Source organism: Rhinoderma darwinii (assembly GCF_050947455.1).
Source record: "Rhinoderma darwinii isolate aRhiDar2 chromosome 2 unlocalized genomic scaffold, aRhiDar2.hap1 SUPER_2_unloc_56, whole genome shotgun sequence".
NCBI classification, from domain to species: Eukaryota; Metazoa; Chordata; class Amphibia; order Anura; family Rhinodermatidae; genus Rhinoderma; species Rhinoderma darwinii.
In genome coordinates, this window is record NW_027461725.1 from 719,255 (window position 1) to 746,800 (window position 27,546).

The 27,546-nt window shown below is 43.3% G+C and overlaps 2 non-coding genes and 2 pseudogenes across 2 annotated transcripts; all 4 read right to left on the reverse strand.

The window, feature by feature from the left end:
- Window positions 1-1,793: 1,793 nt before the first annotated feature.
- On the reverse strand, window positions 1,794-1,979 carry LOC142680997 (U2 spliceosomal RNA). Its single transcript, XR_012853363.1, has one exon. It is a non-coding gene; the product is annotated as a U2 spliceosomal RNA (small nuclear RNA).
- A 9,724-nt stretch (window positions 1,980-11,703) lies between these two features.
- LOC142680995 (U2 spliceosomal RNA) lies at window positions 11,704-11,917 on the reverse strand (annotated as a pseudogene).
- A 6,843-nt stretch (window positions 11,918-18,760) lies between these two features.
- On the reverse strand, window positions 18,761-18,948 carry LOC142680967 (U2 spliceosomal RNA). Its single transcript, XR_012853353.1, has one exon. It is a non-coding gene; the product is annotated as a U2 spliceosomal RNA (small nuclear RNA).
- Window positions 18,949-25,543: 6,595 nt separating this feature from the next.
- Window positions 25,544-25,763, reverse strand: LOC142680980 (U2 spliceosomal RNA; annotated as a pseudogene).
- Window positions 25,764-27,546: the final 1,783 nt, after the last annotated feature.

The following is a 27,546-nucleotide window of genomic DNA, read 5'->3' on the forward strand; positions in this document are numbered from 1 at the left end:
TATAAGCCGCCAGCAGATCTCGGAATACTCCATTCTGTATAAAAGTAACGTCGTATGTCCTCCTTCTTGGGTAATCCTGCACCGCCAAAATTTCTCGCTTCTGGATGTTGAAGATACCAACAAGTACGGTCTCCACCACGAATTTTAAGCCGCAGGTCGTCGCCTTCTCCTCCGATAGCACTACACGAATTGTGTTTTTAATCCGGGCATAAGGCGGTATCTCACATGGATCCTCGTCCATGGTGAGTAAGGTTTTTTTTTGGGATCGTTACGCTACTCCTTAGTAGGCGCAACTTTGGGCGCAACTCCCCTTTTCGGTCGAAACCTACACGGGGGTATATGGATCGCAACCCGTTGCTCAGGACTAAGCCTCTCTCCCAAATAGCAGCACGGGGGTGAAGTCCAGGCGAACCTGGACGATCCCCCGAGGCCGAGAGAGAGGGTACCTGAGCACCTCCTAACCAAGACCAGGCAGCACTGACTACAAGTAACCAGCACTACACTTGATCTCAGCCAGAAGGCCGAGAAGCGATAACCCGAACGGGCCGCGCGTTGACCAAGCCTGCCCAATACTGCTGTTCACCCCTTGCAGCGATTCAGCCTACTCCTAGGCAATTCCATGGGGCCCTGCAGGCTCACACACACTCACAGCTACTAAGCGGGAGGTGAATAAAGGCCGGAGAGGAAGCAAGACAGGATTTGCTTCTTTTGCTTGCACCACAATGCAGTGCTGAAAGAGGAAGAATCGACATAAAAACGCCTTCCTGGCAACGCCCAAATGCCCTCCTGCCGTGCAAACACTGGTAGCAGCAGCAGCAGTAAGTGCATGCCCACTGCCACCCCTTCTCCTTTCACACCTTGTATCAGCTTTAATCCAGTCCAGTGCTGCCTGCTGAGCAGCACTGACCAACACTGCCTGGGCCCAGGCTTTTATCTCTGAGGCCCCATTATGATGTCAGAAAGCTGGCTCTGGCTCCTGAGGTCTCCACTATGACACGTGCAAAGTTCCGTCTGAACTTTATATAAGACGGTGCGGCTCAGTCAGTCACTCAGTGTTGCCTGAGAGGGCAACACTGCAACAGCCGGCCCCCAGGCTGTCTTTTTTTTGCACAGCTAGTTGCCTCCAGGAGGCCACAAGAGGGAGACAAGGGACTGCAAAATGGAAAATAGGCATCCACCAACTTTACAGACAACTTGTTCTCCTTGCTCCTACAACCTCCATCCTTGCACAGTTTGTTATTCTTCCAGGTAACATAGTAACAAATCCAAATTGCTGCTCTCTTTGTAGGCAAGCAAGGGTTTGTTGCAACTGCAATTCTTACTTCTTCTTGAAATGTAGGGACCACAGTACATTCCATCACATCCATCTAGTGTACACAGGTAGGTCCATTGTGACGGGCGGGCGGGCGGGCTGGCTGCTTTAATGGCTGTTTGCTGTTCCCCTACTCCACTCCACTATTTGACTATGGTGCTGCATCAATCAGTGGCTGGCTCAGGTGCAGCTCTTTAACCTACCTAGGAGGGAGGGCGGAGAGAAGACAAGGAAGGTGAATGAGCTGTTCCAATGTGAAATGCCGGAAACACAGAAACACAGACGACACAAAACAAGAGGTGGCAATGTATTAATTAATTGCATTTAATAAATTAGCTCATTATCACACATGACTGTACAAATGCATTGTCCAACAGGTGTTGAAATAATGGGATTAAAAGGGGAGATCCCATCCGAAAGACAAAAACAATGGCAAACACAAAAAGCACTTTTGGAATCTGATTTTAGTAAACACATAAGGAAAGGGTGCACCGGTCCTGGAAATACTGCAATACCAGGTCAATGCGTGGAGTGGACAGAGCAAGCTCTATTTCCATCTCCCTGTTCTAAAAATCCATTTAATATATGGTCCCCAGATAGGGGACGTATCAGATATTAAACTGATAAGAACAGATTTTTTTTCAGTTGGCTACCCCTTTGCAGGGGTGTCAATGATTTATTGATAAAAAAATTCAATTTTACAATAAAATACTTTTTGGTTACATAGATAGATAAAAAAATTTTTTACATTGTAACAATAGTAAAATCAAATTTCCTTAAAATTTATGTAGGGGGACATGGGGCAAATCTTTATTTATTTGGAGTTCCAGTCAGTCACAAACCATTTATTTAGAAGGGTGGCATTCCTTTTTTTGTCTAATAAAAAATAAATATTCATTTCACTAAAACAAAGACCTAAAACATCATCAATCGATAAAACGTCGTGCTTAAAAAGAAGGATGTTCCTGGCCTTCCACAGAGCTTCTTTGGCGCAATTCATCGTCTTCCATGCAATTATTTTCTGATTCGCGGTTGGGCATCCAAAAAGTCCATATAAAATATCCTCATAGTTTAAGTCCTTTAGGTCTGCCATCTTCACCAAAAGAGGGAATATTTTTTTCCAAAATTCTTTTGCAAAGTCACATGTCCAAAAAATATGTCTTATTGTCTCCTCGGCCTGGCAGCCTTCCCTCGGGCAGACGGCAGACCTCGCGAATCCTCTTCTGTACTGGAATGCCCGGCATGGAAGACATTGATGAACGCAGCTCCAGGCCAGGTCCATCTGTGTATTAAAAAGATAAAACACATTAATCATTTTGAAAATAAAAGCACATCGTTGTGTATTAAAATTCTCCACATTGCTGACCGTCTCGCTCTCTCTCAGGTCTTTTATTAGTTTTTTGCTATTCTTAAGTTCATTCACGGTCTTCCCTTTTAAATTGAAGAGAGCCACTATTTTTTCTAAAATTACGTAGTTAGCTGGTAATTTAAAAGCGTATGGTGAGGATAAAATTATGTTAAACCAACCAAACCTCCGCATAAAAAACCCAGTATTAAAACGTAAAAAGTAAGACCAATAGTGCTCTTTAAAAAGGGAATTAAAACAGAAACTAAAGAACTTAATTAAAAGAAACCTATTAAAATCAGGAAAATCTTTGCCACCCTTTGGTTTGGACTTTATTACCGTTTCTCGTTTCAATTTCTCCATCCTGGAACTCCAAAAGAAGGTAAAACATGCTTTTGTTATTTTTCGTAATAAAACTGTTGGGGGAGGGAACACCATGCTTGTATATAAAAGAAGGGGTAAAATGACCATTTTTATGATTAAAATTTTTCCCTCCATGGTGAGTTTCCTCATATTCCACATACAAATTTTATTGTTTACCTTCTGCGCCACCATGTCCCAACTTATAAAACCATTGTCGTGCTCACTGAAGGAGATACCTAAAACTTTAATAGTATCTGACACAGGAACGGGTACGTCTCTAAAAACCATGCTTCCTATTCTTAAAATATTACTTTTGCTGAAATTTATTCTAAAACCGGAAGCACAGCAATAAAACTCAATTTGTTTTAGGGCTTTCTGAAGCGACAGGGTGTCCCTACAAAGTATCGCCACATCATCCATGTACCCCACTGCTTTAGCCTCTATGCCGCCTCCCCCCGGCAGGGGGACTCCACGTATTTGTTTATCACGGCGTATTGCGCATAGCAGAGGCTCTAGTGCACATATGAAAAGCAGTGGGGACAAGGGACACCCCTGCTTCACCCCAGAGTTTAAAAGAACGTCCTGTGTCTTAAAACCATTTACTAAAATTTTGCTTGTGCAATCTTTATAAAAGGCTTTAATAGATAGTAAAAAACCTTCAGGTATACCCATCCGCTCTAAAACCTTAAAAAGATAAAAGTGCGATACTCGGTCGAAAGCTTTTTGAAAATCTATGGATAAAATGGCTAATTTTCCGTTTCTAGATTTTGTGTCTTCAATCGCATCTTTTATTAAATTAATATTATCCCAGATGCTGCGGCCTGGCACCCCACACACCTGGTTAGAGTGTATGATGTGGGGTACTATGGCTTTTAAACGGTTTGCGCATAGTTTTGCCATTATTTTGTAGTCACTATTCAGAAGGGTTATTGGTCTCCAATTCTCTAAAACTGCGATGTCACCTTTCTTGTATAGCAAGGAGACCTCACCCTTCCGCCAGGACTTAGGCAGCATCTTGGAATGAAAGACTTCAGTAAAAAGGTTTAAGAGATCATCTTTTAAAATGTCATAAAATTTGACATAAAACTCGCTGGGTATACCGTCCGGGCCAGGAACTTTACCTGCTTTAAAACTCTTCACTGTCTCTAAAATCTCCTGCTCCGACAGTTCCTGCAATAAAAAATTCTGGGAGACAGGGTCTAAAACAGTGGTAATCTCCTTCAGCGAGTCACGCATAAAATCACGATCCACAGTTTTCACATTAAAAAGGTCAGTATAAAACTCATGAACTTTACTTAAAAGACCCTGTACATCCGACACCCCATCAATATTTTTAAGAATAGCTTTTTTATTGTTCATTTTCTTAAAAAAGTACCTGGAGCAGGTCTCGTTCTCTTCCACGTGCTGTACTTTAGAACGAAATATAATTTCTTTACCTTTCTGCTCCAGGCACTGAGCTATCTCTTTTTTTAAGTTGGCGATGTCGTCTTTTACCTCTATCTCGTGCTCTCTCATCTTGTACAGGGTCTGTAGGCGGGTGTTGAGAATTTTAAAAAAAGCTTGCTTCTCTCTGGCTTTCGCCACGCTTTTTTTAATAAAAAATTCTTTTATTTTCCTTTTCATTTTCTCCCACCATGTGGTGATGGGAGCCCGCGTGTCTCTCACCCGCCTACTCTCTTTGTAAAATTCAGTAAAATCTGTAAAAACCTGTGGATCATCTAAAAGGGAAACATTTAACTTCCAGGACTTTTTACTAATAATGTTATTAAAATCACGCTTTACATAAAATGATAAAAGCTTGTGATCAGAAAAAACATTGGTTAAAACTTCACATTTAAAAGGCAGTAGATTCTCATTACAAAATATAAAATCTATCCTGGAGCTACAGGTGGCGTTGCTCCAGGTAACGCCGGCTTCCTCTGGACTGCTCCTGTTACATTCTTTATAAACGTCTTTTAACTTAAAATCACCCACCATATCTTTGAGCAGTCCAGAGGTCTTATCATAGTTCCTGCTTGTAGCACTGGTAAGCCGGCGTTCCCCTCTCAGGATACAATTAAAATCACCTGCGAGGATAAAAGGCTCAGTCGTGTTAATAAAAAGAGGTAAAATCGCTAACATTTCTTCTCTTTCATTTTTGTCAGGTGAGCCATAAAAATTTAAGAACTGCCATTTCACACCGTCAATAAAAGCCTTAACCAATAAAATACGTCCTGGAAGAATCTCTTGGATAAAATCGATTAAAACGTTTCCCTTAAAAAGAATGGCGACCCCTGCTGATCTGGACTCGTTAGATCCAGACCAGACTGATGGACCATACTTCCAATCCTCTTGGTATTTATGGTACTTCATCATATGGGGAATGCCGCACTCCTGCAGGAAAAAAACAGAGGCTGCCAGGCCAGCTAAAAAGCTTAAGAGAGCAACCCTTCTAACTTTGGACTTGGCGCCCCTCACGTTGAGGGAGATTCCCTTTACTTCTGACATTGTGGAGATTAAAATAACGTCTTGATTTTAAAATAATAAATATTCGTGGAACTTAAAATCAGACATTTCCTCCACCAGCATTACCAGAATTCTCGTTTGCGCTCATATCCCCACCCTCGTCCGAATCGCCTGCAAAGAGGGACGAAAAGGGAGAGGAACTACCTTCACTGAGAGCCGTGCCAGCAACTCTTATCTCGTACAAGGGGAGCCCACTCTCGCTTAGCGTCACCTGGGTCTCCACTGGGTGACCACGTAGGTCCATTTCGGGTGGGTCCCCCAAGGGCCCCGCCTCTCCCCCCAGGCTCTGTTGACGCCGTCTTAGAGGGGGAGGTTGCGCACACGGCGGGGTGTCCGGTATCTGGGAGGGAACAGTGCCCACCCTCCTCACCAGGTCAGGCGAGGAGGTGGTCCTAGGAGGAGCCTCACTTTTCTTCACGTATGTGTCCATCTGCTCCTCCCCTGATTCCCTCCTACCAGCACGCTCCTGTTTTCCCTTTTTTCGGGGACCCACCGCTACCCAGTTCTCCTGCTCGGAGTCAGACTCCTGAGACCCAGGTACAGGAGCAGGCCCGGCACCCACTGGACAACCAGCCCTCTGGGATGCCACAGTATCATTGGTGGCCTGCTCCTTTTCCGCCTTCCGCTTAGCTTGCCTTTTGTCATTGGCGCTGGGCTCCTTCCTTTCCTCAGAGGTTGCTGGCTGCGAGGCACCTGCTTTGGCTCCATTACTCCGCACCACTGAAGCCCAGGTGCCTCGCTGCTCCTTCGCGGCCCCGGCATGCTCCTCTCCCCGGGGGTGGGACTGGTCCGCTGGTGGAGCACGTGGGGGCGCCTCGGGTTGCTCATTTTCTTCGCCTCGGTACCTATGGGGACAAGAATAGTACAAATGACCAGTTTTTTGGCAAAAATTACATTTTTTCTTTTGTGAGCACTCTCTCATATTGTGCTCTTTGCTTCCACAGTTTCTACAGGTGACATCGCAGTTAAAACTGGTATGTCCATAAGTACCGCAGGCCCTGCAGAAGTTTGGCATCCCTGAAAAATAGAGGTCGCCATTCACATTTCCAATTTTAAAACGAGCCGGTGGTAATCTCGTTTCCTGGGTGGAGGGGTCCTTTATCAATGTTACTAAAAACTTCCACTTGACGGTCCACACTCCACACTCGTTCATAACTCTCCCCAACAGTTTGACATTCTTGAAGTAGGCAGCTAAGAATGCTGCCACTTCCATATCCTTCACATATGGGGAGTACATTTTAATCACCACGAGTTTCGTAATTTCGAAGGCATGTTCTACTACCTGGACTCCCGCTACCACGAGTTCACCTTTTCTCCTCTCAGCTCGGTCCATGGCATCACGGAGGATTCCTTCTCCCATAAAGGTGACGTCGAAAATTCCTCGTTTCGGGTAGTCCTGGATAGCCAGAATCTCATTCTTGTGGACCGCCAGTAGTTCTTCCAGGATCTTGTGGACCAAGAACTTTACGCCGCGTGGACCGCCTCCACCCTCTGCCACGATAAATCGGGCAGAGTTCCTTAGCCGGGCATACACCGGCACCGCATCAGGCTCGCCTGCCATTTCCGTGGCCAGGCCGAACCGCACAGCAATTGCTGCGCCCTATGGGGTCCTGAGACTTACCAAAGGGCTGGGGGGGGGATCGCAACTCGTTGCTCAGGACTAAGCCTCTCTCCCAAATAGCAGCACGGGGGTGAAGTCCAGGCGAACCTGGACGATCCCCCGAGGCCGAGAGAGAGGGTACCTGAGCACCTTCTGACTAAAAACCTCCTGTATAAATACACTTGGTCTTAGCCAAAAGGCCGAGAAGCGATAACCCGAACGGGCCGCGCGTTGACCGAGCCTGCCCAATACTGCTGTTCACCCCTTGCAGCGATTCAGCCTACTCCTAGGCAATTCCATGGGGCCCTGCAGGCTCACACACACTCACAGCTACTAAGCGGGAGGTGAATAAAGGCCGGAGAGGAAGCAAGACAGGATTTGCTTCTTTTGCTTGCACCACAATGCAGTGCTGAAAGAGGAGGAATCGACATAAAAACGCCTTCCTGGCAACGCCCAAATGCCCTCCTGCCGTGCAAACACTGGCAGCAGCAGCAGCAGCAGCAGCAGCAGCAGCAGCAGTAAGTGCATGCCCACTGCCACCCCTTCTCCTTTCACACCTTGTATCAGCTTTAATCCAGTCCAGTGCTGCCTGCTGAGCAGCACTGACAAACACTGCCTGGGCCCAGGCTTTTATCTCTGAGGCCCCATTATGATGTCAGAAAGCTGGCTCTGGCTCCTGAGGTCTCCACTATGACACGTGCAAAGTTCCGTCTGAACTTTATATAAGACGGTGCGGCTCAGTCAGTCACTCAGTGTTACATAGTTACATAGTTACATAGTTACATAGTTAGTACGGCTGAAAAAAGACACATGTCCATCAAGTTCAACCAAGGGAAGGGAAAAGGGAAGGAAAAATTTCTACACATAGGAGCTAATATTTTTTTGTTCTAGGAAATTATCTAACCCTTTTTTAAAGCCATCTACTGTCCCTGCTGTGACCAGCTCCTGCGGTAGGCTATTCCATAAATTCACAGTTCTCACTGTAAAGAAGCCTTGTCGCCTCTGCAGCTTGAACCTTTTTTTCTCCAGACGGAGGGAGTGCCCCCTTGTTTTTTGAGGGGGTTTTACAAGGAACAGGATTTCACCATATTTTTTGTATGTGCCATTAATATATTTATATAAGTTAATCATGTCCCCCCTTAGTCTTCTTTTTTCAAGGCTAAATAGGTTTAATTCTTTCAATCTTTCCTCATAACTTAAATTCTCCATGCCCCTTATTAGCTTCGTTGCTCTTCTTTGTATTTTTTCCAACTCCAGGGCATCCTTTCTAAGAACTGGAGCCCAGAACTGAACTGCATATTCTAGATGAGGCCTCACTAATGCTTTGTAAAGTGGCATTATTACATCCCTGTCCCGCGAGTCCATGCCTCTTTTAATACACGACAATATCCTGCTGGCCTTTGAAGCAGCTGATTGACACTGCATGCTGTTATTGAGTTTATGATTTACAAGTACACCCAGATCCTTCTCAACAAGTGAATCCGCCAGTGTAGCGCCCCCTAGGACATATGATGCATGCAGGTTGTTGGTACCAAGATGCATAACTTTACATTTATCTACATTAAACTTCATTTGCCAAGTGGACGCCCAAACACTTAGTTTGTTTAAATCTGCCTGTAATTCATGAACATCTTCCATAGTCTGAACTATATTACATAGCTTGGTGTCATCTGCAAAAATAGAAATAGTGCTATTAATCCCTTCCTCTATATCATTAATAAATAAGTTGAATAATAGTGGTCCCAGCACTGAACCCTGGGGTACACCACTTATAACCGGGGACCATTCAGAGAAGGAATCATTGACCACAACCCTCTGGATACGGTCCTTGAGCCAATTCTCAATCCAATTACAAACTATATTTTCTAAACCTATAGTCCTTAATTTACCCATTAGGCGTCTATGGGGGACAGTGTCAAATGCCTTTGCAAAGTCTAAAAACACTAAATCCACAGCGGCCCCTCTGTCTAGACTTCTGCTCACCTCTTCATAAAAACAGATTAGGTTAGTTTGACAACTTCTGTCCTTCGTAAAACCGTGCTGGCTGTCACTTATAATGCTATTTATTGTCACATAATCCTGTATATAGTCCCTCAATAGCCCCTCAAACATTTTCCCCACGATGGATGTTAAGCTTACTGGTCTATAATTACCCGGGGAAGACCTAGAGCCCTTTTTGAAAATAGGCACCACATTTGCCCTGCGCCAGTCCCTTGGCACTATACCAGTCACTAGAGATTCTCTGAATATTATGAAAAGGGGGACAGAAATAACTGAACTAAGCTCTTTAAGAATTCTAGGGTGTAACCCATCTGGTCCCGGAGCCTTGTGCACATTTATTTTATTTAATTTAGTTTGGACCATCTCTACATTCATCCAATTCAGTATATCAACTGATATATTAACAGCACTGGCACCGGCTACATCAGCTGCTCTTTCTTCTGTTGTATATACAGAGCTAAAGAACCCATTTAGTAACTCTGCCTTCTCTTGATCCCCTGTGATCAACTCCCCATTACCATTATCTAGGGGTCCTACATGTTCAGACCTGGGCTTTTTTGCATTTATATACTTGAAGAATTTTTTAGGATTTGTTTTACTATCCCTGGCCACCTGCCTTTCATTTTGTATTTTTGCTAATTTTATTACATTTTTACAGATTTTATTAAGCTCTTTATATTTTACAAAGGCTACAGCTGTACCCTCAGACTTGTATTTTTTAAATGCCCTTTTTTTGTCATGTATTGCCCCTTTCACAGAAGGTGTAAGCCATGTGGGGTTTAATTTGAGTCGTTTATACTTATTACCTGTAGGAATAAATTTTGCACTATAATAACTCAAAGTAGATTTGAAAATCTCCCATTTATCATTTGTTCCATTATTTGACATTAGTTCTTCCCAGTCTATATCCTGAATTGCAGCCCTCATCCTGGGGAAATTGGCTTTCTTAAAATTAAATGTTTTTGCCCTCCCAGCCTGCGTTTGTTTTTTACAGTATAGGTAAAATGTAACTATATTATGATCACTGTTACCGAGGTTTTCACGAACATTGACATTCCCAACAAGATCTGCATTATTAGAAATGACCAGATCCAACAGAGCTTCACCTCTAGTCGGGTCTTCCACAAACTGGCCCATAAAATTTTCCTGCAACAGGTTGAGGAAATGTCTCCCCTTTGCAGTTGAAGCCGAACCATGACACCAATTAATATCCCGGAAATTAAAATCTCCCATTATCACTACAGTACCCGCCTGTGCAGCCCGCTCCATCTGTTTATATATCTGACCTTCCATCTCCTCAGTTATATTGGGGGGTCTATAGATTACACCAAAAGTAATTTTTTCAGTGTTTACCTCCCTTTCTAGTTCCACCCACAAGGTTTCAACCTCCTCACAGTCTTCACCCACTATTGTCTCTTTCACACTCGCCTTCATATCACTTTTCACATACAGACATACACCACCACCTTTCCTATTTGTCCTGTCTTTACGAAAAAGTGTAAAACCCTGTAGATTTACAGCCCAGTCATGTGAAGAGTCCAGCCATGTTTCAGCAACACCAACTATATCTATATTTTCTTCCAGTATCAAGGCCTCCAGCTCCCCCATTTTGCTCGCTAGACTTCTGGCATTTGTGAACATACACTTTAACTTGCCTGTCAGTTTTTCACTTTTATTATCAGAAATGTGATTTGACATTAATCGGTCCTTTTTATTTACACTGATGTTTTGCAACGAAAGGATCTCCTTATCTTGTTGTCTAGTCCTCTCCCCACATTCTGTTTCTCCCCCCACCAATATAGTCTGACCCCTCTCTAACCTGGCTACCCCTTTTTTTTCTACATTGATAGGGCAACACTGCAACAGCCGGCCCCCAGGCTGGCTTTTTTTTGCACAGCTAGTTGCCTCCAGGAGGCCACAAGAGGGAGACAAGGGACTGCAAAATGGAAAATAGGCATCCACCAACTTTACAGACAACTTGTTCTCCTTGCTCCTACAACCTCCATCCTTGCACAGTTTGTTATTCTTCCAGGTAACATAGTAACAAATCCAAATTGCTGCTCTCTTTGTAGGCAAGCAAGGGTTTGTTGCAACTGCAATTCTTACTTCTTCTTGAAATGTAGGGACCACAGTACATTCCATCACATCCATCTAGTGTACACAGGTAGGTCCATTGTGACGGGCGGGCGGGCAGGCTGGCTGCTTTAATGGCTGTTTGCTGTTCCCCTACTCCACTCCACTATTTGACTATGGTGCTGCATCAATCAGTGGCTGGCTCAGGTGCAGCTCTTTAACCTACCTAGGAGGGAGGGCGGAGAGAAGACAAGGAAGGTGAATGAGCTGTTCCAATGTGAAATGCCGGAAACACAGAAACACAGACGACACAAAACAAGAGGTGGCAATGTATTAATTAATTGCATTTAATAAATTAGCTCATTATCACACATGACTGTACAAATGCATTGTCCAACAGGTGTTGAAATAATGGGATTAAAAGGGGAGATCCCATCCGAAAGACAAAAACAATGGCAAACACAAAAAGCACTTTTGGAATCTGATTTTAGTAAACACATAAGGAAAGGGTGCACCGGTCCTGGAAATACTGCAATACCAGGTCAATGCGTGGAGTGGACAGAGCAAGCTCTATTTCCATCTCCCTGTTCTAAAAATCCATTTAATATATGGTCCCCAGATAGGGGACGTATCAGATATTAAACTGATAAGAACAGATTTTTTTTTTTTTTTTTTTTTTTTTTTATTAAACCATTCAGGTTATTTTAATAAAACCGAGAATTGTAGTTTGAAACAAACTACCTCTCTATTTATCAAAAATCATCATACTGGTTCGTTATTTATTTTTCAACACAATACAGAAAATCATAAACAATATTCCCTCAAACTAAGTGCCTCCATTTCATCATTCGCCATATACCTTCCGCATCCATACCTCTCTCTAGATCCCATTTATAATAAAAATACAATTTAGCCAACACCATTCTAACCACCTCATCCATCTCAAAAACCTCTCTTCTATATACATTCAAATTCCTCGTATCCCATAATACCTCTTTCACGCACGTCAAAAAGATCCACAACACTCTGTCCTTTTCGCTACCCAGACTACACAGACCGAATAAAGCAATTTCATACGTCAATTTCTTCAATCCAGTCAATTCTTCACACAAGCCACTCAACTTTTCCCAAACATCCTTTGCATGCTTACACGACCAAAACACATGACTCACATCCTCGTCATCACCACAACCTTCTCTCGGACACCTCTCAGACGCAACCAAGCCTCTCCTTTTTTGAACACACCTCACAGGCAACACACCATGTACCGACATCCATAACAAATCCTTCTGCTTATTCGACACATCATACGTAACAATCTTCTTCCACACAGTTTTAGACTCATTCGAATTCAAACCATTTACAGAACACATCACATTATTCATACACATTTTCCTCACAACATTCCTATCACTCAAAAACCTCTCCATTCTCACATCTTCTAGCTGGAACTTATTTATAAATTTCTCAACTCCCAAATACCACCCCGTGCACTGAAAAGCAATAGGTTTGCATAAATTCCTTTCCTTCCACCTTAACCGCCGAATCACCGTTCCAGCTAAATATTCCATCATTCCGGAGGTCTTGGATTCCTTTAATAAAAGTTCAACAAAAAAACGTACACAGTTTAACCCGATAAATATTTCCAAATTCGGAAAATCCAAGCCTCCGTTGCGCCTGCTTTTCATTAAGATGTCCCTTCTTGCTTTTTCTATCCCGCTCCCCCATAAAAAAAGGAACAAAATTCTATTTACTCTTTTCAGAGTTAAGGCATTAGGAAGAAAAACCAAAGAAATATATAAGATCATTGGTAAAATAATACTCTTAACGACTAATACTTTCCCCGAAAAAGAAAGGTCCCTCATTCTCCACATTTCCAACTTACGCGCAATCCTACCACCCACTTCCTCCCAACTTTCTCTCCCTTTCAAATCATCGTCAAACACTATCCCTAAAATTTTCACCCCATTCACCTGTTCCATGTCAGAATCACTCACCCTTTTGTTACTAAAGAAGATTTTAAATTTACTCTTACCCCAATTAATTTTAAAAGCAGACGCAATACAGAACAGATTCACAATCAACTTCACTCTAGACATATCGTACACAGAATCACACAAAACGCAAATATCATCCATATATCCTAGAGCCTTTACTCGTTTTCCATCACTCCCAGGCACCAACAAACCTTTCACTACTTTATCATTCCTAATCATTTGTAACAACGGTTCAATCGCACAAATAAATAAAATGGGAGACAACGGACAACCCTGACGCACACCTGACATAATTTCAAACGGTTCTGAGAAAAACCCATTCACCTGCACACAACTCTTTGCATTCGCATATAAATTTTCCAGCAAACTCACAAAACGAAACGGAAAACCCATTCTTACTAACACTTTAAACAAAAACATATGCGCCACACGGTCAAAAGCTTTTTCAAAATCTAACGCACATACAATCACCTCCTTATTCCGATACTTACAATCTTCAAGCATATCCCGCACCAACGCCACGTTATCATGCAATTTTCTTTTCGGTACCGCACACACCTGATCTTCATCTATCACACATCCAATCACTTCTTTCATACGGTTCGCAATCAATTTAGAAAAAATTTTATAATCCGTATTTAATAGAGTTATTGGTCGCCAATTTTCCAAACGCTTTTTATCTCCTTTTTTGTACAACAAAACAACCATACCTTTCTTCATCACATCACACATGTTTGTCCCAGAAAACAACACTCTCATAACGTCAATCACATCCTTCCCAATCACATCCCAATACTTCTTATAAAATTCTACTGGTATCCCATCACACCCTGGAGACTTATTGTTGGCCATACTTCCAATTACATCCTTAACTTCATCATCCATAATCTCACCAAGCAAAAAGGAATACTCACTTTCAGGAACATATTTACACACAACATCCAAAAACTCATCATCCTCCCCCAAATCACACGTTTTCACATTATACAGTTCATTATAGAAGTCAAACACCACATCCATCACATCCTTACCAGACACCTCTTTATCATCCTTATCCAATAACACATTCATTCCACTTTTCCCACCACACATTTTTTTAAAGAAAAACCTAGTGCACTTCTCATGCTTCTCTCTAACCTCCACCTTAGATCTAAAAATTATTTCATTCCCCTTCACCCGAAACCAATCAGTTATATCTTTTTTTGTTTTTTCCAAGTCATGTTGCACATCCATCCCCATAGCTTTACACTCACGCAAAAAGGACATCCTCCTGTTGAGAAGAGAGTACTGCAACCTTTTCCTTTTTGCTCTCCTATATCCCAACTGCCTAAAGAACCCACCAATTTTCTTCTTCACCCACACCCACCATTCACACACATTACGGAAAGCACGTTTTTTCCTTACCCAAAACCCATATTTTTTTACAAACATACTTTTAACTCTCTCTTCAGCCAAAAAACTAACATTCATCCTCCATACCCCTTTACCATAAAAGAAATTATTTATCTCAAACACCCCCATCAAACACTCGTGATCCGAAAAGCAAACCCTTTCTTGTGTGTATTCCACACATTTCATTGCAGTCGCAGAAAAGAAAAAGAAGTCCAGACGTGAATCAGTCCTCCCATCGTCTGCATGGTATGTAAATGGTCCAGGTTTCTGGGATACAGCGTCCTGCAAAGAAAAATCTAACAGTAATTGTTTCCAAAAATTCCCAGTTATGTCAACCTTGGATTCAGTGGATCCAGCACGAGCCTGCTTTTCAAAAATGCAATTGATATCACCAACAATGATGACCGGGACTTTGCCATGCAAAAAAAACTTTAACTTCTCAAAAAGCACCAATCTCTCATTTTTGTCAGCATTTGCATATATGTTGATTAGTTTGAAAGTCCAACCCCTATAGGACAACAATAGACAAACACATCTTCCTTCTTGGATAATTTCTGTTTGCTTAATAATAAACTCTTTGCTGTGAAACAATATGCCCACTCCATCATTCCTGTTTTGGGTGGAAAAAGACCAGACCGCTTCACCATGACTCCATTCACTTTTTTTAGGCATTTTTGATAAGCCGCATTCCTGTACACAGATGATATCACTGCCTTTACAAGACAGGTAATCCAATACAGTAGCCCGCTTATGGCTAGATGTGAAAACCCTCACGTTCTGAGAAAGGATTTTAATTCTCAAAGACATTTAGTAAGGTCATGTTTAGACAAATGGAAAAAAGGACATGACACACATCAAGTTCCAGCAAAATGCATTGCTTTCTCCAAATTTGCCACATTTTCTTCATTCAGAAACCCTTCCCCAGGGGAACTGGGTGCTTCTGAGCCTGCCCCAACAGACTTAGGGCTAGTGCTTGAGTCAGTGTCCAGTACGGAAAAAGGGTTAGAGTGCGCCACATCCTCTAAAGAGCCTCTCTTCAGCCTTTTCACAGCCTTACCAGACTTGCCCCTTTTGGAAACAACTTTATAAAATATTGCAGCATTAGTAGCGCTAGGCATCCTGGCTTCCCTCTCATCCTCCTCTGATACCGACCATTCCACCTTAGCTGACTCATCCATTTTGGATTCTGGGCTGGAGAACTCCTGAATTTGCATACTTGCACCATGCTCTGGAGATGCACACCCAGTAGGTGGCGCTGCTGCTCCACTTTCCACTGATTCAACAACAGGTGTACTGGCATCAGCCTGTTCCACAGGAGGGACCACACCCAAAACCATACTGCCAGTATCAGCAACTACCTTTGCACAGGACTCTGCTTTCTCAGGCTTCTGAAGGGCAGATACTGCAACACTGCTGGTAGGCTCTTTATTTTTAGCCGATGTAGAGGCCACAGAACCAGTAGGTCCTACTTGCCAACCAGGTCCTCTCTCCAGACCATGAAACAGGCTTACTTTTGGGCATTTCCTACATGTGTGTCCAGGCAATCCACAAATGTCACACATAGGTGGAGAAGGGCAAGCATTTGCTTCATGCCCAGACTTTTTGCAATTACGGCACAATTTGCCTTTACACTCCTCTTTAGTGTGGCCATACATGAAACATGACCTACAGAAACACGGCATGTCCTGGTAGTACAAATAACCTTTGTTTCCACCAATTGAGAAATTGGCTGGGGGATTCATTACCCCTCCAATGCAGCTGGAGTCTGGCTTCAAACGCACCCAATATTTTATGTCACCATTAAACACCCCCCAATGATTTTTTTGCTCCACACCTCCTCTGACATGGGTACAATAGTGAGCCAAAAATGCCTTGACCAGCCTTCTGTCCAAAAAAGGGTTGTACATATGTATAGTTACACATTTTTCAACTGCAGAAAAGAGAGGTTGAACTTCAACATACCGCAAGGCCTCATGCAAATGTTTCTCTTTCAAAAACTGAAACGTATTCAGACAGTAAGCAGCTTCAAAAAAAGATACGTCATATGTACCAATGTTAGAAAAGGATTGTATACAGAATACCTGATCCAAATCAATGCAAGCCAAGTCCAAGAGAATTGTCTCGATAACGTGTGCAGTTCCATAATCGTCCTTCTTCTGTCCATTTACAACGAACCGGATGGTATTCCTGACAGCAGCCATGTTTCCTGAATGCCCAGCGGCACGATGATCGCCCTCAGAACGCCGGAGTCTCCTCCACGAAAACCAGCCCCCCGGCCCAGACCAAGGCAATAAACCCTGATCTGAGCCAAAAGGCCGAGAAGCGATAACCCGAACGGGCCGCGCGTTGACCGAGCCTGCCCAATACTGCTGTTCACCCCTTGCAGCGATTCAGCCTACTCCTAGGCAATTCCATGGGGCCCTGCAGGCTCACACACACTCACAGCTACTAAGCGGGAGGTGAATAAAGGCCGGAGAGGAAGCAAGACAGGATTTGCTTCTTTTGCTTGCACCACAATGCAGTGCTGAAAGAGGAGGAATCGACATAAAAACGCCTTCCTGGCAATGCCCAAATGCCCTCCTGCCGTGCAAACACTGGCAGCAGCAGCAGCAGCAGCAGCAGTAAGTGCATGCCCACTGCCACCCCTTCTCCTTTCACACCTTGTATCAGCTTTAATCCAGTCCAGTGCTGCCTGCTGAGCAGCACTGACCAAAACTGCCTGGGCCCAGGCTTTTATCTCTGAGGCCCCATTATGATGTCAGAAAGCTGGCTCTGGCTCCTGAGGTCTCCACTATGACACGTGCAAAGTTCCGTCTGAACTTTATATAAGACGGTGCGGCTCAGTCAGTCACTCAGTGTTGCCTGAGAGGGCAACACTGCAACAGCCGGCCCCCAGGCTGTCTTTTTTTTGCACAGCTAGTTGCCTCCAGGAGGCCACAAGAGGGAGACAAGGGACTGCAAAATTGAAAATAGGCATTCACCAACTTTACAGACAACTTGTTCTCCTTGCTCCTACAACCTCCATCCTTGCACAGTTTGTTATTCTTCCAGGTAACATAGTAACAAATCCAAATTGCTGCTCTCTTTGTAGGCAAGCAAGGGTTTGTTGCAACTGCAATTCTTACTTCTTGGAAATCTAGGGACGACAGTATATTCCATCACATCCATCTAGTGTACACAGGTAGGTCCATTGTGACGGGCGGGCGGGCGGGCTGGCTGCTTTAATGGCTGTTTGCTGTTCCCCTACTCCACTCCACTATTTGACTATGGTGCTGCATCAATCAGTGGCTGGCTCAGGTGCAGCTCTTTAACCTACCTAGGAGGGAGGGCGGAGAGAAGACAAGGAAGGTGAATGAGCTGTTCCAATGTGAAATGCCGGAAACACAGAAACACAGACGACACAAAACAAGAGGTGGCAATGTATTAATTAATTGCATTTAATAAATTAGCTCATTATCACACATGTGTAATGGCAGGAAGGAGGTGAAGGGAAAGTGAGCCCTAATCTACCCACCGCCCTGTCCCTGCCTACTTGCAACGACCCGCCCTAGGCGACGAGGTACAACTGGGCGGCGGTCCCTACGCTGGCTAAGTGCAAAGGAAGACAAACAGGGAACACGCAAGGGAAGGGGCAGTAGCCACGGAACGCCACGAGGAAACGGGGCGGCGAACGAACAGTCAGGACCAGGACGAAGTGAGTACACCCGAGCAGGCACGGAGACAGAAGCAAGCCAGGGCAAGCAAGCAGGTCAAGCAGAACTGCAGCAAGGCAGAAGCACGGCAGAAGCAGGCTGGAGCAAGCAGCAGTGGGGCCAGGAATCCAAAAGAATTACAAGCACTGAGGGAGAGCACAGGGCAGGTAATAAAGGGCAGGGGGCGGAGCTAACTCCGAGAGACCAGGCCGCGATAGGCTCTCCCACTCCTGAGCCTGCCACCCTGGTTGGTGGGAGATGGTGTCAGTCGAGCAGGTCTGGCCTCAGGTGTGGATTGATTAATCCCAGGAGTATAGCTAGATGAAGTACCTGGCAGATCCCTAACACATGACTGTACAAATGCATTGTCCAACAGGTGTTGAAATAATGGGATTAAAAGGGGAGATCCCATCCGAAAGACAAAAACAATGGCAAACACAAAAAGCACTTTTGGAATCTGATTTTAGTAAACACATAAGGAAAGGGTGCACCGGTCCTGGAAATACTGCAATACCAGGTCAATGCGTGGAGTGGACAGAGCAAGCTCTATTTCCATCTCCCTGTTCTAAAAATCCATTTAATATATGGTCCCCAGATAGGGGACGTATCAGATATTAAACTGATAAGAACAGATTTTTTTGAGTTGACTACCCCAACAAAGGAGGTAACCGTTTATTTAAAATTTTTGACATAAAAAGGATTTACAAATTTTTTACATTTTTACAATAAATCAATAAATACACAGGGTTTACAACAATGGTATAATAATAAATACAAGTTATCAGATAAAATCACATAACTTATAAAAGGGCACTTGGTGGCATCAAATTATGGAACTCCATTCACTAAAAAACCATTTTCTACATAAAACAGGAGAGAGTTTTTTATCTAAAAGAAAATACTTGTGCATCTCACTTAAACAAATGGCTAAAACATCATCCACAGTTAAAACGTCATGTTTGAATAAAAGAATGTTTCTGGCCGCCCACAGAGCTGCTTTGACGCAGTTAGTGATCTTCCATGCCATCATTTTTCGGGTCTGTGTTGGGCATTCCAGACATCCATAAAAAACGCCATCGCTAGTAAATCTCTGTAGTCCTGTAATCTTCTGTGCCAAGGGGAGGATTCTTGACCACACCAATTGTGCGTAGTAGCACTGCCAGAAAAGGTGGTAGACTGTCTCATCATCTCTGCAACCTCCCCTTGGACACGCAGCCGAGTTGGTCAGTCCCCTTCGATGCTGGAATGCCCGGCATGGAAGACACTCGTGGGCACAACTCCAGGCCAGATCTTTCTGAGGATTAAAAAGATAATTAATATTTACCATTCTCCATATTTGTTTGCACTTTTGTTCACTAAAATTACTAATGGGGGCTACTAAAACATTTTCTTTTATCTTTTTTAAAACACTTTTACTATTTTGCACGTCTTCAATTCTCTTGCCTTTCAAGTTAAAAAGGTTCACAATTTTCTCTAAAATCTTGTACTGGTCAGGGAGGTTAAAAGCATACGGGGAGCTTAAAACCGTGGAGAACCATCCGTTCCTCTTCATAAAATAACCGGTGTTAAAACGGATAAAATATGACCAGTAGTGATCCTTAAAAACAGCGTTAAGACATGCAGTAAAAAATTTGATTAAAAGAAAGGTCTTTATGTCAGGGAAATCCTTACCACCCATTAGTTTTGGCATCATCACCTTCTCTCTCCTGAGTTTTTCCATTTTGGAGTTCCATAGAAATGTAAAACAAGCTTTATTTATTTTTTTTAATAAAATATCAGGGGGAGGGAAAACCATACTCAAATATAATAAAATCGGTAAAATCACCATTTTCATAATTAAAACTTTTCCCTCCATAGTCAGCTTTCTCAAATTCCACATACAAATCTTTTTATTAACTTTTTGTGCCACCAAGTCCCAACTGTTAAAACCATTGTTTAACTCATTGAAGGAGACCCCTAAAATCTGCACAGTCTCTGACACAGGGACTGGAATGTCCTGTAAAATCATATTGCCAATGTTTAAAATGTTACTTTTATTAAAATTGACTTTAAAACCGGAGGAGCAACAAAACTTATAGATCTGTCTTAAAGTTGTTTGTAGTGATAGGGTGTCCCTACACAGTACCGCGACATCATCCATGTACCCCACTACCTTTGCCTCTAGTCCCCCCCCGCCCGGCAGGGGGACTCCACGTATCTGTTTGCTTTTCCTCAAGGTGCACAGTAGAGGCTCAATTGCACAAATAAAAAGTAGTGGGGACAAGGGACACCCCTGCTTCACTCCGGAATTTAAAAGGACATCCTGTGTTTTAAAACCTTTGACTAAAATCTTGCTAGTGCAGTTGTCATAAAAGGCCTTCAGAGACTGTATAAAACCTTCCGGTATACCCATTTTCTCTAAAACCTTAAAAAGATAAAAGTGTGACACTCTGTCAAAGGCTTTCTCAAAGTCGATTGTTAAAACTGCCATTTTGCCTTTCCTCTCCTTTGTGTCATTAATAACATCTTTTAAAAGGTTCAGGTTATCCCATATGCTCCTCCCGGGTATCCCACAGACCTGGTTGGAGTGAATTATTTTGTTTACGACTGCTTTTAATCTATTTGCACAAATTTTAGCCATTATCTTGTAGTCGCAATTTAGCAGTGTAATTGGTCTCCAGTTTTTAATGTCGGTTTTGTCCCCCTTTTTGTACAGCAGGGACACCTCACCTTTCTTCCAGGACCCCGGGAGGGCTTTTGTTCTAAAAACTTGTGTAAAAAGAGAGTGGAGATCTTCCTTTAAAACACCGTAAAATAGAACATAAAACTCTATGGGTATACCATCAGGACCAGGGACTTTACCTGTTTTAAAACTCTTGGTAGTTTCTAAAATTTCTTGTTCTGAAATCTCCTGTAATAAAAAGTTTTGGGAGACAGGATCTAAAACAGCATCAACCTCCTTCAATGAGTCATTCATAAAAGCATTGTCAATGTTTTTAACATTAAAAAGATCCGCATAAAACCCATGTACCTTTTTTAAAATATTTTGGGTATTTGTTTCACCTTCAATATTATCCAACAGGGTATGCTTATCATTGATTTTCTTAAAAAAGTACCTGGAGCAGGTCTCGTTCTCCTCAAGATGTTTTACCTTACAGCGAAAGATTATTTCCTTTCCCCTCTGCTCCAGGCACTGGGAGATCTCTTTTTTAATCTCAATGATCTCCTTGTCCACCAGCATACCCTGTTCTCTGAATTTATATTGGGTCTGCAGACGGGTATTTAAATTTGCATAAAATTTGCATTTCTCTTTTGCTTTTCTCATCCCAATCTTAATAAAAAAATCTCTTATTTTAACTTTCATTTTTTCCCACCAGGTGACGATGGGCATATTGGGATGTCTTACCCGTCTGCAGCCTTTGTAAAAGGTAATAAAATCAGCTAAAATTTGCGGATCTTCTAAAAGGGATACGTTTAATTTCCAGGCTTTTTTCGGAGTTCTTCTTTGGTTATCACATTTCACTTTAAAATACAATAACTTATGGTCAGAAAAGACGTTTGGGTTAATATCACATTTAAAAGGCAGTATTTGATAAGAGCAGAAGATAAAATCAATCCTGGAGCTGCAGGTCACGTTGCTCCAGGTAACGCCGGCCTCTTCACATAAATCCCTGTTACATTTTTTAAAAACATCGGTGAGTTTAAAATCAGTAACAATATCTTTTAAAATTGACGAGGTCTTGTCGTAGTTCCTGCTTACTGAATTAGAGAACCGGCGTTCCCCCTTTAAAATACAATTAAAATCACCCGCTAAAACAAGTGGTTCTGAATCATTAATAAAAAGGGGTAAAATCTCTAGCATTCTAGCTCTTTCATTTCTCTCAGGAGAACCATAAAAGTTTAAAAACTGCCATTTAATACCGTCTATAAAAGCTTTGACCATTAAAATTCTGCCTGGTAAAATTTCATAAAAACTGTCAATTAAAACGTTCCCTTTAAATAAAATGGCGACACCTGCGGCTTTAGATTCGTTAGACCCGGACCACACCGAAGGTCCGAGTCTCCAATCTCTTTCATATTTTTTATAGTCCATGCGATGTGGGATGCAGCATTCCTGTAGGAAAAAAACTGACGCGGTAAGAATAGAGAGGTAATCAAACAGGGCAGCTCTTCTTGTCTTAGAATGCACGCTTCTTACATTTAAGGAAAGACCACATAACTCAGCCATGAGGAAAAGGGAGAGAGACAGTCTTTATAATCTTACCCGAGGTGGCCTCAGCAGTCCTCCGCATCGCCAGAGACCCCACTAGGACTCTCATAACCTTCGATTCTGGAGTCCACGGAAAAAATAGAGAAGGTAGGAGAGGAACTCCCATCACTTAGCTGACCCCCCGCCAAACCTGAGGCACTAATCATGAAAGGATCCCATATGGACTCCACGGGCAATATTTCATCTGCAGGAGCTTTTTTGGCAGCGACCTCCCCTTCGATAGGGGCAGGAATTGCGCTCCCTGACGTCTCTGGGACCTCCGTCACCTCGGAGGCAGCTGTCCGTGTATCCCCCAACTGGCTAGAAGGGGGTGGACCTTTAGTTGTCACTTTCGGGGGCACGTCCAGTGGTTTCCCTGCCTTCGCCAATGCAGGTACTTCCATCGGCACCCCCGCTGCCACCTCCGAGTACGCCCTACGTCGCTTGTGTGTCGCTGCCGCTCCGCCCGGGTCCTCTGCCTCAGGTACAGGCTGACCCAGCATCTCTTGCGGACCAGTAGGATCAGCTTCATCCGAACTACCCGTCTCCCCAGTTTCCTGGGGGGGCTTTTTCGTCCGCTGATCACTGGATCGACGCTTGTTCCGTCTCTGCTCTTTTGGGTCACCTGTTTGGGGGGGTCTGCTAGAGGTATCCATCTCATCCTGACCTTCTCCTTGGGGTTCCTCTCCTTCTGGGGGTACGATCTGGCCTGCTGGCTGCTCGGGACGCCTCGGCCGGACCTCGGGTTGTTCCGATCTGTGGGGACAAAATGCAAAAAGGTGACCAACTCGGCTGCAATATCGACACCTTTTCCCCAGAGGGCAAGTTTTGGCCTCGTGCTCAGAGCTGCCACAGTTCCTACAGGTGCTCTCGCAGGACTCATTGGTGTGACCGTACTTTTGGCATTTCCTACAGAATGGAGGCATCCCTGAAAAATAAAAGTCTCCTGCCATATCTCCTAATTTAAAACGTGCTGGCGGCAGCATTATCCCTCCTGTAAAATTGGCATCTCTGTAGCATGTCACTAGAAATCTCCATTTAGAGGTCCAGACCCCAACCTCATTCATGACTTTGCCAATACACTTTACCGTTTTAAAATAGGGGGATAAAAAGGACATCACATCTTTTACGTCAGCAAATGGGCAGTACATCTTAATAACAATCATTTTTGTGATGTCCAAAACATGCTCGTAAAAATCCACTCCGTCCAGTCTCGGGTCCTTTTTTACTGCATATGCCGCCAGCAGATCTTGGAATACTCCATTCTGTATAAATGTGATGTCATAGGTTCTTCTTCTTGGGTAGTCCTGCACTGCCAAAATCTCCCTCTTTTGGACATTGAAAATGCCAACAAGCACGGTCTCCACCACGAATTTCAAGCCGCAAGTCGTCGCCTTCTCCTCCGAAAGAATAACTCGCACGGTATTCTTAATCCGGGCATACGCCGGTATGTCACCTGGATTTTCATCCATAGTGAATCTTTTATTTTTTTGGAATAGTCACGCCACCCGTTGGTGACGTAACGTCTACGCAGCCTCCCCTTTTCGGCCGAAGCCTACACGGGGGTATGTGGATCGCAACTCGTTGCTCAGGACTAAGCCTCTCTCCCAAATAGCAGCACGGGGGTGAAGTCCAGGCGAACCTGGACGATCCCCCGAGGCCGAGAGAGAGGGTACCTGAGCACCTCCTAACCAAGACCAGGCAGCACTGACTACAAGTAATCAGAACTACACTTGATCTCAGCCAGAAGGCCGAGAAGCGATAACCCGAACGGGCCGCGCGTTGACCGAGCCTGCCCAATACTGCTGTTCACCCCTTGCAGCGATTCAGCCTACTCCTAGGCAATTCCATGGGGCCCTGCAGGCTCACACACACTCACAGCTACTAAGCGGGAGGTGAATAAAGGCCGGAGAGGAAGCAAGACAGGATTTGCTTCTTTTGCTTGCACCACAATGCAGTGCTGAAAGAGGAGGAATCGACATAAAAACGCCTTCCTGGCAACGCCCAAATGCCCTCCTGCCGTGCAAACACTGGCAGCAGCAGCAGCAGCAGCAGCAGCAGTAAGTGCATGCCCACTGCCACCCCTTCTCCTTTCACACCTTGTATCAGCTTTAATCCAGTCCAGTGCTGCCTGCTGAGCAGCACTGACCAACACTGCCTGGGCCCAGGCTTTTATCTCTGAGGCCCCATTATGATGTCAGAAAGCTGGCTCTGGCTCCTGAGGTCTCCACTATGACACGTGCAAACTTCCGTCTGAACTTTATATAAGACGGTGCGGCTCAGTCAGTCACTCAGTGTTGCCTGAGAGGGCAACACTGCAACAGCCGGCCCCCAGGCTGTCTTTTTTTTGCACAGCTAGTTGCCTCCAGGAGGCCACAAGAGGGAGACAAGGGACTGCAAAATGGAAAATAGGCATCCACCAACTTTACAGACAACTTGTTCTCCTTGCTCCTACAACCTCCATCCTTGCACAGTTTGTTATTCTTCCAGGTAACATAGTAACAAATCCAAATTGCTGCTCTCTTTGTAGGCAAGCAAGGGTTTGTTGCAACTGCAATTCTTACTTCTTCTTGAAATGTAGGGACCACAGTACATTCCATCACATCCATCTAGTGTACACAGGTAGGTCCATTGTGACGGGCGGGCGGGCGGGCTGGCTGCTTTAATGGCTGTTTGCTGTTCCCCTACTCCACTCCACTATTTGACTATGGTGCTGCATCAATCAGTGGCTGGCTCAGGTGCAGCTCTTTAACCTACCTAGGAGGGAGGGCGGAGAGAAGACAAGGAAGGTGAATGAGCTGTTCCAATGTGAAATGCCGGAAACACAGAAACACAGACGACACAAAACAAGAGGTGGCAATGTATTAATTAATTGCATTTAATAAATTAGCTCATTATCACACATGACTGTACAAATGCATTGTCCAACAGGTGTTGAAATAATGGGATTAAAAGGGGAGATCCCATCCGAAAGACAAAAACAATGGCAAACACAAAAAGCACTTTTGGAATCTGATTTTAGTAAACACATAAGGAAAGGGTGCACCGGTCCTGGAAATACTGCAATACCAGGTCAATGCGTGGAGTGGACAGAGCAAGCTCTATTTCCATCTCCCTGTTCTAAAAATCCATTTAATATATGGTCCCCAGATAGGGGACGTATCAGATATTAAACTGATAAGAACAGATTTTTTTTCAGTTGGCTACCCCCTCGCGGGGGTGTCAATGATTTATTACTTAAAATTCAAAAAATATTTACAATGAATTACAGCTTTTTACAATGAATTACAGTAATAAAATCAATTTACATAAAAACACATAAAAGGGGACATGGTGGCAAATTCTTATATATTGGAGTTCCATTCTTTTACAAACCATTTATTTGAAAGGGTGGCATTTCTTTTTTTATCTAATAAATAATAAATGTACATCTCGCTAAAACAAAGACCTAAAACATCGTCAACAGATAAAACATCGTGCTTAAAAATCAGGATGTTCCTGGCCTTCCACAGAGCTTCTTTTACGCAGTTCATCGTCTTCCATGCAATAGTCTTTTGGTTCGCGGTTGGGCATCCAAAGAGTCCATATAAAATCATTTCGTAAGTCAAGTCCTTTAGGTCTGCCATCTTCTTCATTAGAGGGAATATCTTTATCCAAATATGTTTAGTAAAATCGCAAGTCCAAAAAATATGACGCACGGTCTCCTCAGCCTGGCAGCCTTCCCTCGGACAGATGGCAGACCTCGCGAATCCTCTCCTGAATTGGAATGCCCGGCATGGAAGACATTGATGAACGCAGCTCCAGGCCAGGTCCATCTGTGTATTAAAAAGATAAAACACATTAACCATTTTGAAGATAAAAGCACAACGTTCATTATTAAAATTTTCAATATTAGTGACGACTTCATTTCCTCTTATGTCTTTTATAAGTTTCTTACTGTTTATCATATCATTAAAATTTTTCCCTTTAAAATTAAACAAGGCCACTATTTTCTCTAAAATCACGTAATTTGCTGGTAGATTAAAAGCATAAGGTGAGGTTAAAACAATTTCAAACCACCCCATCCTTCGCATAAAAAACCCAGTATTAAAACGTAGAAAATAAGACCAATGATGTTGTTTAAAAAGAGAATTAAGACAGAAACAAAAGTACTTGATTAAAAGAAACCTATTAAAATCTGGAAAGTCTTTGCCACCCTTTGGTTTGATTTTCATTACCGTCTCACGTTTAAGTTTCTCCATTCTGGAACTCCAAAAGAAGGTAAAACAAGCTTTAGTAATTTTTCTTAATAAAACCGTGGGAGGAGGGAAAACCATGCTTAAGTATAAAAGCAAAGGTAAAATTATCATTTTAATTATTAAAATTTTTCCCTCCATGGTAAGCTTCCTCATGTTCCACATGCATATTTTTTGATTTACCTTCTGCGCCACCATGTCCCAACTGATAAAACCATTGTCGTACCCACTGAAGGAGACACCTAAAATTTTAATATTATCAGACACAGGAACCGGTATATCTCTAAGAGCCATGCTTCCTATGTTTAAAATATGACTCTTGCTGAAGTTTACTTTAAAACCGGAAGCACAGCAATAAAACTCGATTTGCCTAAGGGTTCTCTGAAGCGACAGGGCGTCCCTACATAAAACCGCCACATCATCCATGTACCCCACTGCTTTGGCCTCTACGCCGCCTCCCCCGGGCAGGGGGACTCCACGGATACACTTATCGCGGCGAATTGCGCATAACAGAGGCTCCAATGCACATATAAAAAGCAGTGGGGACAAGGGACACCCCTGCTTCACCCCAGAGTTTAAAAATACGTCCTGTGTCTTAAAACCATTCACTAAAATTTTGCTGGTGCATTCTCTGTAAAAGGCTTTAATAGATAATAAAAATCCTTCAGGTATACCCATACGTTCTAAAACCTTAAAAAGATAAAAATGAGAGACACGGTCGAACGCCTTCTCAAAGTCTATAGATAAAATGGCTAATTTAACTTTTCTAGACCTCGTGTCCTCAATCACGTCTTTTATTAGGT